The 16,785-nt window shown below is 45.8% G+C and overlaps 1 long non-coding RNA gene across 1 annotated transcript; it reads left to right on the plus strand.

Moving 5' to 3' along the window:
• The first annotated feature begins 235 nt into the window (after positions 1 to 235).
• Positions 236 to 14,636, plus strand: LOC123025871. The gene is made up of 3 exons (XR_006415204.1): positions 236 to 348; positions 3,956 to 4,066; positions 13,628 to 14,636. It is a non-coding gene; the product is annotated as an uncharacterized LOC123025871 (long non-coding RNA).
• The last annotated feature ends 2,149 nt before the right edge of the window (positions 14,637 to 16,785 follow it).

Raw genomic sequence — 16,785 nt, forward strand, 5'->3', positions numbered from 1 at the left:
TAAGGAGGAAAAGGCAAAATCACTGGACTTTTGGACTGGTAACAATACAGGCCCTATGTCTGCAGGTCGCTATATTTATATGCATGTCTGTGTCTGTGTATTTGTGTTATATTTATAGGATCTAAAGAGAAACCAGAGCAAAAATTGAAGCAAACCTCGTGCTAAAACACAATAAATAACAGTTGCAGAATCGGCATTGTGGAAGCTGCGCATTGGCAAGAGCAGGCTTGGAAGGTATCACTGGCGGCGCTGATCAGGTTCTGGGCTAGGGGCGAATATGCGCAAGAGCTCAGGTGGAGGCAGCTGTGGCAACCCTGATCCGCTGCCTTTCCCTGTTTCTGCCCAAAGGTAAGTTCTTCAGGTGCTGGGAAGGGAAAGCCACAGTGAAACAGGGCTTCAGCAACACGGCAGACAGCTTTGCTGTGCGCATTTGGTACGTGTGCAAAGCACCTTTCTGGAGAAAGGTGGGGATGCTCAGGTGTCCCTTCTGAATGATGCAACGGCCACTTTTCCATCAGGTAGGTGTCTGTGGTTTTGGATGCAGGAGACCCCGCAATAGTGTGGGCAGTTGGGAAGATGCTGTGACAGCTCTTCCTGCTAACAAGCTATTTCCAGCCTGGGACAGCTGCTCCTGTCAAGGGCAAGCTTGGCCAGGCATCCACAGAGGGCCTGCGACCTGGCAGAGGCCTGCTAATGAGCACCTTCCTTGTCGCCATGGCAACCCACTTGCTCACCTGCCTCTTGCTCTGGCCGGGGCAACTGGAAAGGTGAGGAGGAGGAGGAGCAGTGTATGGCTGACCCTCAGGCTCTGGCTCTGTGCCCGCCAAGCAGGCGAGCGGAAGCCCTGGCGAGGAAGAGAGCGAGGCACCAGAGCAGCCGGCAAAATGGTGGTGAGAAGGAGGCTCCTGGCAGGAGGCGGCTCGTGGAGGGCCTCTTGCTGGGCTCATAGCCAGGAGTGGGCTGGGGGACTCTGCCCCCCTTAAATATCCCTTGCCCCCCTTTTAAACAGCACAGCTTACAATGAAACACAGCTTGCGAATTTGCCTTTAACACGCTGAAAATCTGCTCTTGTACTCTTAGGCTGGCTCCAGGCTTGTGTCTTGCCCAGGATGCCACACAAACCTGGAACCAGCCCTACAGGGGATGATGGGACTTGCTGCACTGAAATAACCTGGGTAAACCCTGGAACAAACTTGTACTTTGCAGCAGCCTTCACAGAGGATCTGATCTCAAGATCTGACCCTCTGCACTCAGCTTCCTTGTGAGGAGATACTTATTTCCCTGTACATGTTGTCTTTACTTATTTTGGAGCGTGGAGAACCATCCCCTATGAGGCTCTTGTGGTTCTGGACTTTTCATGGACTCTGCTGGCCTGAGGCTTTGTTTTGTTCCTGTGCAGGTCCTGTGAAGTGGTTGTTAAGTGACTTGTTTCTGAAGTACAGAAGAGAGAGAATCAGAGTCAGTGTGGTGTAGTGGTTAGAGCATAGTACCAAGATGACTTGGCATGTTAGTTTAAAAGCAGGCTTTACCAACTTCAAACCCCCAAATGTTGCTGGACTGTTGTTCTATCATTCTTGACCATGACTTGCTTCCTGGGAAGTGAAAAAATGATTGCCTAATGACTTCTCAGGAGCCCAGGCTGAAGAAGATGGATTTAAGGGTTCATTGGAATAAAAATGTTCTCTTTAGGGTATGTATGTGGAACTAATTTTGGCCTTTGCTGAAATTTTTCTGAAAAGTAGGTTGCTAGAAGGAGAAACCTATTCAGATAGGATTTTGACGGGGTAATGAATCCCACATGGACAGGCCTGGTGGTAATACTGCAAGGAAAAAAGCAGGGAAGAGAGCAGTGGGACTGGCCCTTTAATAGTGGCCTTCTGAAACTCAGTGCCCTGCAGACATGTTGGGCTACAGCTCTTATTCTTCCCAGCTAGCACTGACACAGGAGAGAATTTGTGAATGGGTGAGAATTTCAGTTCAATTCTTTTTGCATAAGAATTTAAATTCTAATTTTCCACCATAAATGGGAAAGAACAAACTTGATTCAAAATATTCAAACAGGAAAGAAGCCATACCTGTCCAGTTGTAGAAATTCAGCTGCTTAGCTCTTTAAAAATTGAGTTTGACTCCTTACATAGTCAGTGTTTGTTCAGGGTTGTCACTTGTTTTCTGACCAGCTCCCATCTTTAATAGTGACATGGTAGGTGGGCACAAGATGGTCAGCCCATCAGCTGGGAATAGGTGTCTCTGCTGAAACTAGCCAGTGAAATGGGCAACTGTTTTGCTTCAGTTCATTTTCGGTCTGTAAATTTCTCCATCTTTGGGATGAAAAGAGCGTGAGAGTTAAAGTACTTGACTGCAGGAGAAAGCAAAACTGACGGCTTCATCTACCACTATGCCGGAGCAACAGAACCTTTGCCTGACAGCCCTTCAGGCATGTGAGGCCGGCTCAGATGCCTCTAATATTGCAATGGCTACCAGGGGATCAGTGGGAATATTTGCACTGACCTTCGCCTTTCACCAGGACCCTGGCGGGGTTCAGAAATAAATGTGCCTGCACTCACAAGTAGGCCATGAGTTGTACGGGACTTAAAGGTGAAGGGGCAACTTTACTCAGTGCTCTATCTATGGACCTTCTCTATTACTATTAAGGTCTCTTGGCTCCACCACTTTCTCTAAACGTGTCTTGCCAAGTGGCATCACTGCCCAACAGCTGGCAGAGGACAGCACAGCACAACTGATGGATTAGAGAAGTGGGCAAAAATAGGCACGCAGCGTCTTTTGGGTGCATTGTGACATAATAAGGCTATTAATAAGGAATCTTGTCAAGGGTGTTAAAGAGACAGGGGCTGAAACCGAGCCTATTTTTAACCTTTTGGAAATCACAGATTGTCGATCTCAAGGAAGAGCCCAGGGCTTGGATACTTTGGCAAGCTGACTTTGCTCAGCAGCAGATGAATCCTGCACAACTCATGGATGCCCTCTGGCATTTCACAGATGTGTTTTTATTATTTTAGGCCGCTTTTCTAGGGTACAAAGGTACCCTTCTCAAGGTAGCTCACAAGATACAATAATAAATACAACACAACAAGAATCAAAATTAATAATCAGGACATCCCACCTGCCAAAAAAATACTAGAACCAAAATAATAATTGCAGTCAAAGACATCAGCAATCCCCAAGCCCCTGAAAAAAGGAAAAGAAACACAAGTCAGAGAAAAAAGCATGACTTGCAATCATGCCAGACTGAGGATTGTGGGGATTTAGTTCATGAGTTTTTCCAGAATCATTTCTATATTCTGCTTCAAAAGTGCTCAAGCTCTTCTAGTCTGAAGGCTGAATTTCATTTCGGAAAAGGCCTCAGTAGCTGCATTTCAGAGCCCAGAAGGGTCAAGGAAGAAGAAGCAGGGCCAAAATCAAAAAGTCAGGGCCCAGAGGGCCCAAAAATACCTGTCTTAGCTTAGAGCTGTTACTGCCAGTGACGAGCCCCAGGGGAGGCACTTTGGTCTTCTAAAATGCACAAAGCTGAGGGAGTGGAAAGGGGAAGCAGACAGGAAGAGAGGAGGCATAGCCGTCTCAGTAATCCCGTGTTGGAGAAGACGGTGCCTCCTTTGCTCTTACAAATACAGGTTACAAAGGAAACTTGTGTATATGTAGTTCTAGGAGAACTGCTCCTAGAGAACAAGAAGGAACCAGGCTAAGGATGAGCACCTGAGTCACATCTGAGAAGGGTTGGTCTTAGATAAGGGATGAATGGAGAGAGGGTGATTCCCAGCCTCAAGAAGGGAGGGAGCCTATGAGAAAGTTGTCAGAGGATGAGATAAACTAACCATAAAGGCTTGGTCTAAGTCTGTGCTGTGCAGTTCCAAGGCATTCTGCCTTAAACGTGTAAAAATATGTCAACAGCCTTGCATGCCGTATTTTTAATAAGTATTCCCGGTTTGTTTTTCTTCAGTCTATTTTGGCCTGTTACATGCAAGATCTAACATTTGGCAACAAGGATGGGATCCTGGTGCTGCTTGACTTCACTGAATCATTGCTGCATTCCTGCTGGCATTTAAAAAAGGTAAGAGAGAGACCTTTCTCTTGATAAAAATTCTCTCTAGAAAATTTCATTGATTTAATGTCAGGGCGATACATTCCAAGGAAACCAATAGAGAGCAGGGCCGGCCATGCTTAACAAGAATGGGTTCGGAGAATAACAAGACAGCTGTGGGTATCATTTGGAGGGTCTTCTGGTGGACTCCCATCTTTTTAAAAATAAAAATAAAAATGAGGGGTGTGATCAGGAAGTCTGGGAGCTAGGATGCTGCCCTCTGTGTCTTTAAGAAGCACTGTTTCTAAGCCACAAAAGGAGGCAGACGGTCAGTGGCCCAAGGTCTGAGAGTTTATGATTGGGACAAAATCAGGCTCCTTGAAAGGGCTTTTCTACTGGCCTTTTGGGGATTCAGTCCAGTTCTCAAAAGTCCATTGAGAGTAGTAAATGGTTGAGAAAAAACGGAGCATTTCAGGGGGGATAAAAGGACAAATGGCAACGCTGAAAGACATTCCACTTCTCTTGCCCCATGGTCCTTCTCTCCACCATGTGATTCTTTCATTTTCCTGATCGCACCACTGGAGACCACTCTGTCCTCAATCCCTCTCTAAACCCTTTCACTAACCCAAAAAGCAAAGCTGCGCTGGGTGGGAAGATGACTGGGAAAGATTAACAGGCAAGAGAAACTACTTTGTCTTGCTTCATGTCCAGCTGAAACAACTGGCAAGAATGTGTCTCTCTGGTTCATTAGTCCATGAAGGTGCCTCATAGGGAAAAAAAAGCGAACAACTGCCTATTTTCCTTTGTAAGAGAAAGCCAACTGAAGAACTTTTGCGCCCAAAACCAAAAATTACAAAGCTACACCTATAAAGTCGGTGAGCTTCTGGATGCTTTCTCTCAGAATACCAAGCATGAATTCTGAAGCTAAGCAAAGCTCTCCGAATCCCTAATTTGAAGGGGGACTTTTGCCTTCCCTCCAGTTCCAAGTTAGAAAATGTGGGATCAGACTCACTTTGATCTAGTTTAGGGATGATTCTGGGGGTGGAGGGGAGAGAGAAGAAAAAGGAAGCAAAATAATAGAAATGGATCAGCTTGCTCAGCCAGCAAGCACTGGTTACCAGTACTCGGCAACATTACGCCACCCCACATTAGAAGACAACTTGCTTTCGCTCAGTTATGGTCAAGGATGCTGAAAAGCAAGGACCTCCCTATTCATCAGGATATTACACAGCCCATCACAAGGCTGAAATCTCAGAGGAGAGCTTGGGAAACAGCCGTTTATCTTACATCTGTCCAATTCAATCTTAAGGATGCCTGGAGAGAGGAATGGTCCAAGTTGCCTTATTGCAGCTTGGATATTAGTGAACCCAAACTCCCTGGCTATCACCTGCCTCACTCTGTCTGGATGAACTTGAGTAGAAATAGATGTGATACTGGAAGGAGCGCCTCTGCTCTGTATCAACAGGGAGGGAAAGATTCTCCTTGTTGGCGCCGATGTGCAAACTATCAAACATATTGTGAAAGAATGCCGAAGACATGCATTTCCTGGCTCCTTATAAGATCTGTATGAAGCGACACCAAAAGCGATCACATGATTAGCAGAACTAGATACCCAGTTATGAAGCTACTACTATGCCCCTGCAGAAGCTTACTATATATCTGTGTTTATATTTGCTTTTCCTCTTGTGATAAACTCATGATACACCAAACAAGCATGTTCACCTGGAGCCTTCAGGCATCTTGCCCCAGCTTCCCCTTGGAACAGGGCCTCAAATAGGCCTGGAACAGAGGAAGAAGTGCGTGCAAAAACCTCAGGTGTGCCACTATTCCACAAACTCAAGAATGAATGCCACAACTCTGGAAAAATAATCTGCCTTCAACATGCCCAGCAGTCTCTTCTTTCCTTACTACCACTATCATTCCTCCATATTTCTCCTGTGTAGCCTATTGTGTGTATTCTCAATTATCTTTTGGTATTTCTCCCACTATTTGGTATTGCCTTTACCATTGTTAGAATTTCAGAAAATCTGATAGAGCGCTAAATCTTCCTCCAATGGCCTTCAGCCTCTGAGAGTCAAGCAAACTGAGTCAAAGTACTCAGCTGTTGGTCGGAGATCTCCTGTGCAAACTGGACATCAGTTATGTTTTTAATGTTCTTTACAGTCTATTGTAGTCTAGATTGTGTATATGTAACTTGACTCCACATTAAGCTGACTCCATGGCTGTGGCTAGAAATGAGCCTTGGAATCAATGTATCCCAGCAAGAGATGGTAGAATGCAGAGTGCCTGCTGGAAGAAAAAAATATAGAAAACTGGAGACAAGGAATGAAATGGAGTATACTGGAAAATAAAATGACTGGCTATGTGTCACCAGCTGTCTTGAGCCCTGGACAGCTGCACTCCATGCTGCAACATTTTGTTGTGGATCTCACTGCCTTGCCCACTAATTATAGCAAATAGATTACACAAGCCATAGCTTTCCTTGACTTTCCTTGTGGCCAGAACACAGCAGAAATTTAATGAAGTCCACATCCTTGTTTTTCATTTGGATCAACACAAAGGATATAGGATTTTCTTGATTGGAAAGATTCTATTTGTTTATTGTTTGAAGGTTTACATACTCTGTTTTCAATTTTTAGTTGTTTGTTATGGCCTCTGGCTAAAATGACTAAAATAAATTGAAATGTGGGAAACTCTCCCACATACTTATACAACCGCAGAATCTTCAGTATAGCTGGCCCCTGAGACTGTATGAGAGAATCAAAGAAGTGGAAGGATCCCCAGAGGTCATCTAGTCAAACCCCCAACAATACAGGAAATCTGTATTGAAACCTCGTCCCTGATGAGTGGCCATCCAACCTCCATCCAATCATCATCATCATCATCATCACCACCATCATCATCATCTGCTGAGACAGCCTTTTCCACTACTATACTATCAGCATGTGCTTCCTTCAGGCACAGTCCCATGAAAGTTCAGGCAACTAAATGGCCTACAGCTCCCAGGAAAAAGGATGTCTTTCCCTTAAACTTGCATGGGATTCTGTCCTCAATGGAGAATCTGCACCTGGCCAAGAGTGCGGGAGCAGACCCACCGAGAGGCGGTACTGGTTGGGCGCAGCTGTTAAGCAATGAAGCGGATAATGCTGGAAAGATCAGGGACAATCAGTGCTCTTCATACCTAAAGGGTAAAACAAAGTGGTTTTCTGAGGTTTAACTGGATCACTGATTTAAGCAGCTTAATGAGGAATAAGAAATCAGCACAAAATGAGCTCAGCATAGAGCAGTCGCTAGAGAATTGCCAAAAAATAGGAAATGCATCACCAAAAGAGAGGTAAAGAAAGGACTGCAATTTGCATACAGTGTGTATTTGCTAACTTATGTGAAGAATTTACAAATTGATGTATTATTTTTAGAGTTTAATTAGAAGTGCAGGCCAATCCACTATACTGTGGGAGACTGTGGCCTGGTGTCCCATATCGCTGCTCTGTTTGCCGTCCAGGTGCTAAGTAAGGGTGAGCAACAACTTTTATGGGTCTTTAACCCTTACAAGGAAGCATCTTTCAAGGAAAGGACTACCTTTAGAGAAGGAGGGTGCATGTCTCCCCTCACATAGAGGCCTGCTCAGAAGGCAAATACTGAAACATAGAAACAGAGCGAGCCAGAAGGGGTCTCCTGGGCCATCTAGTCTGACCCCCGGCTCCAAGAAACAAGGCACTGTGTCCCAATTCTTCGGAGTTCATTTTGTTGGTGAGGATTGCCTAGGTTGGCGCTTGAGGGCAAAACCCAGGGCTCTGCAGCTCAGGGTGGGTGGAACCCAGATGACCACCCAAAGAGGCGATGGAGAGAACAGGGAGCTGGGCTGGTACCAGAACTTGGGCCACCATAGAAACTCTGCCCCCACCCCCCGCACCCTCCGGAGAGAGCTGACTGCTTGTTTCAGCAGCCTTTCTTCTTGCACAAAAATATTTTGCAGTCAGGGGCAGCTGACAGCCGTGTGCACTGGTACAAATGCTCATTTTATTATTTTACTTTGAAAAAATATTATCCTTTTCAAAAATAAACAAGTAGTGCTTATTCCCAGGTAAATGGCTTTGGCACCATGCTATTTCTGTGGTCATCATGATCCTGTGGCTGAGCATGTGCCGTTCTGCAAATGGGGGTGGTATCAGTTTGTTTCTCTGCCCCAGCCTTCACTGCCCTTCTGCATCAAAAGAGAGCAAGCAACCCTGGGAGTGCTCAGCTTAGCATGGAACCACTTATGAACTGATAAGATAATCATGCATCGCCACAAAAGAGGACACAAACTTGCATAACATTTGCACGTGCTAATTTATATAGATAGATGCAAATTTGGAATAATTTGCATAATTCAAGTTTGTTTGTTTAAAACGTTTTCAGACTGACCCTTACCTAGTCCCAGGACAGTTTAACAGCAAGACAAAGATAAAAATAAAATAAAGCAAAACGAAGCAAAACACAGCATCCCAATCAAATTCTTAACCAGTGAAAAATAAAACCCATATTAAAATGACAATCGAACCTTAAAATATTGGGAAAATAAAAAGGTTTTAGCCTGGTGCTGAAAAGAATAAAGTGACAGCACCAGGCGAAACTCTCTGGGGAGCGAATTCCACAATCGGGGTGCCACCATAGAGAAGGCCCTTCTCCGGGTAGTCACCCTCCTAATCTCCTTCAAGGAGGGCTCCCGGAGAAGGGCCTCTGCCTCAGATCTTAAGGGGCAGGCAGGCAAGTCCCTCTCACCACAGGGCAGAACACTGTGATTATTTATTTATTGGATTTATATCCTGCTTTTTTTCTTACAAACTCAAAGTGGCTCACATCATTCGCTTCCTTTGCTCTCAATCTTATCCCCACAACAGCCCTGTGAGGTAGGTTGAGCTGAGAGTCTGTGACTGGCCCAAAGTCACCCAGTAGGTTCCATGGCCAAGCAGGGACTAGAATCCAGGTTGTCCAGAGTCCAGGCCCTGCACTCTTAACTGCTACGCCACACGGGCTCTCAGATCAGACATCCTGTGTACCTGCTCTGGGTGCCATCCAGGTGCGCAGGGTTGGCGGGCAGCTTCATATGCCTGCTGCCCTCTCTTCTTATGATACTTATGAAGTCAGACTGGACTTGGACTGACCAGCCTTTCAAATAACAGAGGTCTTCAGCAGAGGATGGTTACCTGGCATCCCTTTAAAAAGAGGACACCCTGACTTTGTTTCAGAAGCCCATGGGTGAGAAATTTAAGCACTTACCATGATTTGCCCTTCTAAACACGGACTGTATACAAACTGAATGCTTTTGCTGCTTGTAAGAACAGTATTTTTAAACATAACCCAGCATAAGCTCAGCACACTGCCCCAATAAGGCAAAGCATACGGCAAGGGGTAATTCTGTAAATCCTGCTCAGATCCTCTAAAACATGCATCCCACCACACACAGCCCTCTAAGAGTGAGGCTGCCTTTTGGCGTCTCTCCACCGGTGATTCACAAGATAAAACAGGTTTTTCCCCATTGAATTATCTCAGGTTTCCCAGACCTCATGTCTTCTGGATGTGTCTATCTGCAGTTCCCATCACGGGCCATGCTGCCTGGTAGGGATAGGAATTCAATGCATCTGAAGGGCAGAAGGTTGGAGAAAGCTAAGCTTGTCTTAGACACTGAGCACTTGACTGCAACAAAGGTTTCCCAGTCAATGGCATATTTTTCAAGCAAACAAACAGTTTAAGCCGCTATGATTCGAAAGGGTAAGAATTATTGCTGACTCAGCCGTTTCTTTTGTTATCTGGGAAGAAGGTTTTCCTGATTCACAGCCCTGCCTGTCAAACCTCGTCAGCTCCAGGGTTGGGCCAGGCAGTCTTCTTGGATCCAATCCATGAGGTCATGGGAGGCTGACTTTCCTGCTTCTTCAGATGGCATAGAGACTTGGGCAGCCCCGTGCCTGCAATCCCTGCCTTTTTGGAGCTCTGGATGCCCAGGACAGCTGTGGGTGCTTAACCAAGGCGGAGGTCCAAATTGGCAGGGGTCCAAAACCTCTTGAGCTTCTCTTAAGCTCATAACTCTTCTTGCACCTGATTCCCTGCCCAGGCATTGAAGTAAAGTCTTCTGTGGACAGATATTTCCTGGTTCCATTGGGATTATATTGCCACTGCATAATTAACCATTTGCTTTGTGCTAGAGATGTCACAAGCATTCAAGGAGAGTCAGGAGTCTAATTATGAATCACTGAAAATGAGGAAATGCATCACCCCAGAAGAGGGCACAAGATGCTAGACAATTGCACAGAATTTGCATAGGCCAATTTGGATAGATGGATGCACATTCTGAAGATATCATTAGTATTATTATTAAAACAGAGATACACTTACCAGGGTGTAGACAGCTGTGTGACCCATGAGGAGTGCCCTTGCCTCTTCAGCCTGCTGTTTAGGTGTCTTTTTGCTAATTGCCCTTCAAAGAGTGAATGTCATATGCAAAGGAGGATGCAGGACCAGCTTGGGAAAAGGGCCCTCACGAGTCACGAAGACAAACTTCCTTTTTCAAATGCTCACAGCTGGATGGGAGCCAGCACACCCATCTGGCCCCAGTCCTCTTTTTCCCACCTCCCCTTGCCCAGAGGCAAGGAATCTAGGGCAGACACTTACATGTGGCCAGAGATGAGGGGGAAAAGGGCTCCAATGCACCTAGCGTTTCTCTATGCAAATGTACCTGCATGGGCGCATATTGAGAAATGATACCTAGAATCTGAATGGAGACGTGCGATACCACAGCATCGTGCAGAAGATAGGCAAACATCCAGGTCACTACCTGCTCTCTTTGACTTCAAACCAAATGTGGACTGGGCACCTCTTCTAACACTCAGCAATCTTCCTGCTGAGTCAGGGACTGCAGCTCCTGCCTGCCTGCCTGCCTTGCTTGAGAGGGTACATACCTTTGCTAGCACTTTGTTCCCCAAAAGTCCAGGTGAGGCTTTTTACAGTCTTCCCCACCATGGTGTCCTCCAGAGTCCAATATGTTTGACTGCAACTCCCATCATCCCAGAGATGATGGGACTGGTCACCCAATACATCTAGTGGGCACCATCTCTGGGACAGCTGGCACAGAGGTATATGCACAAGGTTTATTTCACAGCTGTGGTTTGAATTCCATGCAACCCACCCACTAGTTCCAGATTCTGTAACCAAACTTTTGCTTGCTTGTTTAATGAATTTATATGCCGCTACAATAGCCCATATCTGGGCTCTGCGTGGCTCACAGCATGGCAAATATGGTGCATCAGATCTAGAATTAAGTTAATCAGGAATCATTGAAAGACCATTGAGTTCAATGGCTCTGCTCCAAGTACGGCTAAAATTAGCTCCAGACCCACAATGGAAAAGAAATAGGTGCCTGCTCTCAAGCTTGGATCTGATTTCTTACTGTTGCTTTTTTCCTTCCGGACCATGGAAAGATAGCTGCAGTTCCAGGGAGTGGAAAGCCAGAGTGACAGGGATAGGGATAAAGCTGGGTTTTATGAAGCTGTGCTTTGAACCACAGCGTGGTTTAAGCCAGGGAAGATTTCTTGACACTTGAACCCCATGCTAGAAAAACAGATCCTGTCTCCTCTGTGGTGCTGATTTCCTGGGCCAGTTCAGATGACCTTTGGGGTCCCTTCCCAATGCTGCGTTGCTAGGATTGGAACCTGTAACTCACAGAGAAGACTTCTTTAAAGAGGAAGACAGTGAGGTATTAGGGAGGGGCTGTGAGGTCAACCTGCTCCTTAATTCTTTAAACCCTTTCACACAAATGGCCTAAGGGAGAGATGAATCATTGGAGTCAGATTTTCTCAGGGCTCTTCTTGAAACTTATTCTTCAGTGCTGGGATATTTGAGCACCTTCGTGAGGACTGGAGCTCCCTGTTTATGTATTACTGGGCAGTTGTCACAACCACGAGGACTAACATCCTGTTGTGCTTTTCTCTCACAAGTATCTTGGACTATTCCAGAGGGACCATAGTTCAGTGTCATTAGAAAAGCACAGATTTAGCATGAAAAAAGTCCCAGGTCCAGTTGATAGCATCAATTAAAAGGCCAATTCTGTACATACTCAGACAGAAAGAAAGGCTGCAAATTTCCAGCATACTGAGAATTGTAGGCCTTTCTTCTATCTAAACATACAGTGAATGGTACTTTAAGGGGTCCAGGAAACAGGTGATAGAGAAGAGGACCTCTCTCTGACTAGGGTCAAGCAACACAATGACCCACATTCAAAGAATGAGTGAGGGTTGCGTGTGGGGTGTGGTTGTCAATGAATCATGGATTGTTGCTGAGCGGTGGGTTATCATGGTATCTGGACCAGCCATGCTAACAGCCTATATTTTGGTAACCACAATCAGCTCATGAAGAGAGTCCATGGTTTGTTGTTGGGTTGTGAACTGTGGGTTGTGCGTGGCTTAACAAACCACTTATCTGGGCTCAGACAACACAATAACCCACATTTCACTGATTACCTACTGTTCAACACCAGCCTACACTCAACTCTTGAATGTAGGTTCATGTGCTGTCAGAACCCTGGCTTCTTCTGGAACATGGCCGAGTCAGTGCCAGTCAGGTGAGTCAATGCCAGGGTAGACAGAAGAGCAGCCAGCCCTGTGATAAGGCAGCTTCCTGTGCTGCATAGCAACACCACGCATTGAAAAGCAAGCCTGCACCTGGTGATGCAATGACCATGTGCCACTGTCCAGGGTTCCAGCTTGATTGCCATTTCTGGGAAGTGCAATCCCTCCTGGATTCAGTGACTCGCTCCTTCAACATTCAACCAGGTGTACCATGTTCTTGCTTGCCTGAACTCTCTTCATCGACACTGGCTTTTGGGAACATCAATCCAGCTTTTTGCTGCTTTAGAGATGCAAGGGGCTTCTGCAGAGGTTTACTGCATCACCTGTCCTGCTATCCTGGGAATACAGACTTGATGCCCAAGTTGGAAACACCATCTGAAAGAGCTCTTTTACTAATACTTTTTTTTTTTTTTTTTGGTGGTGGGGAGGGGAATATTTCTAATACTTTGCCCAACACCCCTGGACCCCAACAGAAAAAAGGTTGTGCACCCCATTACTGGACCAGTACTAGACCAATCTTCCAACTCAGAATAAAATTTACTATGTTCAAAATTATCACACTCGTATGTTCAGCCACATACACACTAATTGAAGGACCATATGTAGGAAATGCCTTCCCTTCTCACTAGTGTGGCTTGAGAAACTCGGTAACAAGAAAGAAAAGATACGTTTTAAGAAAAATGAATGGTTTTGGAAATTAATAAAAATATTTTTTTTAAAAAGAAAGAAAATGAAAGTTTTATTTTTGAAATGAAAACTTGTGAATTAGCCAACCTGGCCCAAAAGCAGGCAGTGGTGTGGGGGCAGAGGGTTACAATTTTAACTGGCAGGTTTAGAATGAAAAATAATGTGTAAATAATCATCTTTCCATAGCATGGAATATTGCTAGAAGGGAAACTAGCACTCTGATCTGATCTGATCTGATGTAAAATCTTTATGCTACCAGGCATATCTGGACAGCTCTTCACAGAGACATCTTTTTTTCTAGAAAACCAGAATGCCCTCTTGTGGATGATATTGGCTCCAGAAGAATCAGAAGAAAGTCGGGACTGATCTGTGGGCTTCTTCGACCACTTCCCATGACATGTAAGACTTTTTCAAATAAGTCATCCTCCAAGAAATTTGGGGCACTTGGTGGGGCTGTCAACTTCGCTTTTACAAAATCCAGAGCTGCTGTGTCTTTTCTAGAAGACTGATGTGCAGGTAGCTGCAAAGACGGATCTTAGGGGTCAGCGTGCTATTAGATGGAGTGAGGTGATCAGTCCAGGCGAGTGGTGCTGTCCTGGCACGCCACACACCTGTCCTGGGAGCCTTACATTTACAGGCTGCCTCAGGCAGTGAAGGCTTCTAACCCACTGGCAATGTTGAAACACGCCTGGTAGCTTCTATGCATTGGCTTTTGCCTTAAGCAACAAAATGTATTTTAAATAACAATCAGCTGTAGCTGATAATATGCTAAAGTCCTTGTCATGAACACATGGAGGTTTTTCTCTTTTTAAAACAAGCACACAAGCTTCGTTTACAACAAAATGTTTAAAGTGGGAGAAACATTAAATGACATACAGATATTAAAGAAAACGTACAGTGAGATGTAATATAAAATGCTCACCAAGGTTTCAAACACAGATTTATTTGTAGTGCAACAGCTTCATTTTGATGAGCTGTGCAGAATAAGGTACTCAAGGAAGGTTTTTTCAAAATTGCCCTATTATTAATGGAATTTTAGCCCTATATTAGGGTTAGGGATGTGCACCAGGTAAGGATTAGGATTACAAAAATGATTTGTATGATTTTGATGGTTGGAATGTGCTTAGAGTGGGCAGAAATGATGAGCTGTGCAGCAAAAGGTACTCAAGGAAGGCTTTTTCAAAATTGCCCAATTTTTCTCTCTGTCTTTCTAAACATTGTCTATATTCCTTTACGCAGCCCAAGGTGGCACAGTGGTATAGAGCGAGGTTTAGAATTTACACAAGCCTTTTGTAGGTAATATTGGCATCTTCCAGGAATAAACTGCATTATCCTTACTCTAAAAAAAACAATCAAGGATGACATCTCCATGAGGCTCCTGCTCCCACATTCTTTACAAGATTAAGATCCGCTCCTTCAAACATTTTTCCTCCAGGGCTTTTCTTTCTCTGCCTTTCTCTGCATTACCCGAAGCAGCCACAGGGTGGCGATGTGCACAAAAATACACCACCATTCTGTGGCATGTTATAGTGTTCTCTCCCCTGAAGAGCCACATTCTAACCAACAGCGCAGAAATGCTCAGAAAACACAGGGAAGGCCCCGGGATGGTTAGATTGTTGTGTAAACGGCCCTCACCCTACTGTGAGCGAGGAATCAGAGCAGCACAGCGAATGTCTCGTGTAGGAAAGCTCTCAAATGGCTGGAGGGGCTCTGGGAGGACACCCATGTTGTGTAAAGTATCCCAAAGCTTTTCACACAGAGAAGCTCTTAGATGTGAAACTCCCAGGCGGACTTTAAAAAGATGGCAACCCTAGATAAAGTGTGCTCACAGAATTGCATCCAGTACAAGAAAATGCTACCTAACACTTCTCTACATGAGGCATAAATGCACAGACTTTTTTGGGGGGTGGGGTGGGGGGAGCTTTTATGAAGTTCTTTTCCACTCTGTGCCACAGCACCACCTTGTATCGAATAGTGGAACGTACAAGGTACATACAGAAAGGCAGAGGGGAAAACTCCAGAAAAAAACAAAACAAAACACCCAGATGAAAGACAGTATATTCTCCCACAAAGAAAATGGAAGACGACGACTTGGGAAAGCTCTAGGTTGCATGCCTCAGGCAGAGAGGCCTCAAACTTAGTTTTTACATTTACATTATCTATTATAAGGCACTTATATCCTGCCTTTGTCCCTTTTGTGAGGAACCCAAGACAGCTTGCAGAGTTCCATCCTGTCCTGAGTGCAATAACCCAATGAGGTGGATTAGGCTGAGAGTGAGTAGTGAGTGGCCCAGAGCCTCCCTGGGAGCGCCATGGCTGAGTGGGGACTAGAAGCTGGATCTCCCAGGTCTCCAGTCCAAGACTCTGTCCTTTCTTCCGCAAAGCTCAAGGCAGCTGGTTTGAGCAGCTTTGTCCGTTCTGGTGTTGTTGGGCTGTATCTTTTCTGCACCATCCTGAGACTCTTGGTAAGAGGACAGTATAGAAAATCAATCAATCAATCAGTATCTCCCCTGAGCCCTGGTGAGGGATGCTGGGAAGGCCACCAGGTGCTCACATCCGGGCATATAGGGCATTCGCGGGTGCCCCTTCTAACTTCAGCAGGGGATGAGTGTCACTAAAGCGGTGGCAAAGGGTCTCCAGGTCAAGCTGCAACCTCTCCAGCCTCTGGGTTGGGGCTCTGCCAGGGCTTCAGCGTGGGAAACACTGTGCAAGATAGACAGCCATCTGGCTCTTTCTACGCAACAGCTTGTGAGCAGGGCCACTGCAGCAAACCCTCTGGCTTTGTGAGAGCAACCTCCATCCCCTCCAGCCAGGGGTCTACTACACCTGGGGGCACCAGGCCAGGGGAAGTCTGCTTTGGACCACTGACCCAGACGAGTAAAGAACGGGTCCTGCGCTGCACATACACATCTGCCTTAGAAGGACTGGAAATTTGCTGGAGGAATAATCACTTGTTTTGACACAGATTGAAAGGACGCATCTTGTGAAGTCAGGAAGCATGAAGCTGCCTTCCTGAGGAGCCTTACCTGCTCCCCCTGGAGACACTGGCAAGCCTTCAAAGCGAGCCTCAGGGCTACCTCTGGGTTAAACAAATCTTGTAAACTCTCCCCGGATGTACACACATTTTCCCAAGGCTGACGCAAACAGACTTTTTATGTGGTTATTTATTTTGTGCACGTGTTTGTTTCAGTGGATCGGCAAGTCCCCCGCAACAGGGCAACATCCTGGAATACCTCTGGGGAGGGAATTGGCTGACCTCGGCACTCTCTCTCAGCATTTTCCACTGCAGCAGGTGTGCTCTGGAGTCAGCAACAGGAAGCACTTGGGTCAGATTTAAACGGCAGATGAAGGATGCTGCCATACCCTGCGACAGAAAATTACAGGACTCCAGAGCTGGCCCACCCATTAGACAAAGTGAGGCAGCTGCTGCCGCCAGCAGGTGCTGGGTAGGGGTGGTGG

Source organism: Varanus komodoensis, unplaced genomic scaffold (genome assembly GCF_004798865.1).
Source record: "Varanus komodoensis strain SLA01 unplaced genomic scaffold, ASM479886v1 scaffold29_1, whole genome shotgun sequence".
Classification (NCBI taxonomy): domain Eukaryota; kingdom Metazoa; phylum Chordata; class Lepidosauria; order Squamata; family Varanidae; genus Varanus; species Varanus komodoensis.